Consider the following 2,857-nt stretch of genomic DNA (forward strand, 5'->3'; position numbering starts at 1 on the left):
ACAAGACTCTCAGATGATTGTTTCTTCTTCTTCTTCTTCTTCTTCTTCTTCTTCTTCTTCTTCTTCTTCTTCTTCTTCTTCTTCTCCGTCTTCTCCTCCTCCTCCTCCTCCTCCTCCTCCTCCTTTTTCTCCTCCTCCATATTTTGGGCCATGTTCTACTTCTTTTTCACTCTGCTAAATTGTTGTACTTCCTACTCACAGTGAAAGGAAGCCATGCGGTCTGTATTCAGTGGGATCAAAGAGTACTTTGGACTATGAGATGTCTTAATTCTTCCCATCTCATTTTAAACGATTTTGTAAGGTTTTACAACAATAAATTGAATATCAAATTTAAATTCAAAGTATTCCGCTTCCCTTCCTTTAAAATTTAAAAGAAATCACTGTCTGAATTCTGGGAACCTTCCTTCCGCTACTACTAGTTACTACTAGTTACTACTAGTTCTACGTGAACAGCTGTGGTGTCACTGAAGCAAGATAGGACAAACTCATGAATGATTAGAGCATCCTAAAACCCTCCTAGGTGTGCAGGCTAAAAAGAACACTGTAGGGAGAGTGAGCCGGACACCAGCAGTGAGTTGTTCCTGGATGCCCGGCACCGAAGAGTTAATAGACGTCAGGAGCAGTTGCGCAAGTACAGGAGGTAATTGCGCTCAGTTGATTGTCATTAGGCTCCTCTCCAGACTATAAAAGGACTGCTTGTGCACACGCCCCTCTTACAGAAGTCAATGCAGGAACTAATGTCGGAGAACATTACTGTGAGCTTGGCAGGCTGGATTGCTGCCAGGGTTTATCTGTGCTGGATTGCTGCCCAAGCTTGTCTATGCCGGTTTGCTGCCAAGGATCTGTCTGTCTGTTAATTAAATGCCATAACATATCTTTAGCTCGGAGTGTGTGTTGGTGTGGGACGAGGGGGGGGGGGTCAGAACAGTTTCATATTGGGTGTCACCCATCCCAAAGGCTGACTTCAACATGAGTCCGCCTTCTGACAACCTTTTGTGGGCTTCCAGTTCAAATGGAGAAATTAGGGGTGTCTTTCCAATAGATGGATTTCGGTATTGCTCAGCGATGTCTCTAGCTAAATGTGCAGATTAATGACTTCTGCAACACACACATTATTAATGTTGCTTTATTAATTCACTTTTTTTTCCTGGTTGCAGGTTCATGGTCATACAAAAAAAAATGTAGATATTTTGACAATGTTTCAAAGTGTGTTGTAACCTTTATCTTTCTAAACGTACCTTGTAAGTTTCCTCCCAAACATTATCTCCATAATCATTCATTTCTTCATTCATTCATCCATCTATCCATTCATTCATTTAGTCACCCAGCTCACTCAATTGACTCCGAGTGGCTTATATTTCTAAAATATTTCTAAATATTTCTAAAATTGTAGAACAATTAAAATAATTAATTCAAAACACTAAGACAATAAAAACATCCCAGAAATAAATACAAAACAGCAGCTGAGATAATTAATCAACTAACAGTAAAGTCCAGGTCTATTAACATAGTCCGAGCCCCAGATTGAGTATATAGTATAGGAAGGCTTTTAGAGCCTTTCAAAGGGTAAATGCAATTTCCAAGGGGGGGGATATTCCACAGAGTGGGGGCCACTTCAAAAAAAGCCCATTTTCTAGTCCCTGCCAGCTGGCACTCTTTGGCTGACAGGATCCGGAGCAATGGTGGGATTCAAAAAATGTACTGCCGGTTCTGTGGGTATGGTTTTGTGGGCATGGCTTGGTGGGCATGGCAGGGGAAGGATACTGTAAAATCTCCATTCCCATCCCACTCCAGGGAAAGGTTACTGCAAAATCCCTGTTTCTTCCCGATCAGCTGGGATTCAGGAGGCAGAGAATAGATGGGGGTGTGGCCAGCCAGAGATGGCATTTACCAGTTCTCTGAATTACTCAAAATTTCCACTACCAGTTCTCTAGAACTGGTCAGAACCTGCTGAATACCACCTCTGGCCCACAGCATGCCCCATCTGCTCCATCGAATTGGATAGGTAGAGACTTTTGGAGAAAGGCAGTCCCCCCCACCCCAGTCCAGTCCCAAGTCATGTAGGGTTTTAAGGGGGACAACCAGCTGCCTTGAATTGCACCCAGAAAGATCCTGGCAGCCAGGCAGATCATGGAATAAAGAGTCTTATATGTGCCCTGTGTAGCCAGCAACATTTATGACCTGTGCAACCACATTTTGCATCAGAAGAAGTTTCTGAACATTCTTCAAGGGCAGCCCCATGTAGAGTCCATTGCAGTAATCTAAGCGGGAGGTTACAAGGATATGGTTATGGCAGAGGGGTGAGTTGAGGCTGAGGAAATGTTGCTTAAAAGCAGATGTAGCCACAGATAGCAAAAAAGGAAAGGGCTCTCTGCTCCAGCCAACTAGTACTTGTGAAAATTACTATAAATTGGCTCCCCTCATACAATTTTCCTGGTATGAGAATCCACATTTTTGCCATGCTACCACTAACACAGTAAGATGGACAATGTGTCCACTATCCAATTGGGCATCTTCTATTGTCCCCTTCCTGTCCCCAGCTCTAAAACTGTTATTAATGCAAATCCCCCCTCCTCACCCATTGGAAAATGTAACTTCCTTTTCACCATCTGCTGCCCTCAGTTCTCCTGCAGAGGTGAGGAGATAGAGAAGAGGGCGTTGAAAAGAAAAAGAGAAGGAGGCGTGTCAGAAAGAAGGTTGGATTCCTTGCCAACCGGTGCTCTATGCCTCACTTCCTGCTGCCTTCCACCATGCCGGTGTGTGGTCTGCAAACAGATCACTTCCGATGCATCCCTTGAGAGAATTTCTAGCAGAAATGGATCAGGTCTGGGAAATGTTCAGTTGCCATATTGTTATA

The sequence above is a fragment of the Thamnophis elegans genome, chromosome 14 (genome assembly GCF_009769535.1).
Source record: "Thamnophis elegans isolate rThaEle1 chromosome 14, rThaEle1.pri, whole genome shotgun sequence".
Taxonomy (NCBI): Eukaryota; Metazoa; Chordata; class Lepidosauria; order Squamata; family Colubridae; genus Thamnophis; species Thamnophis elegans.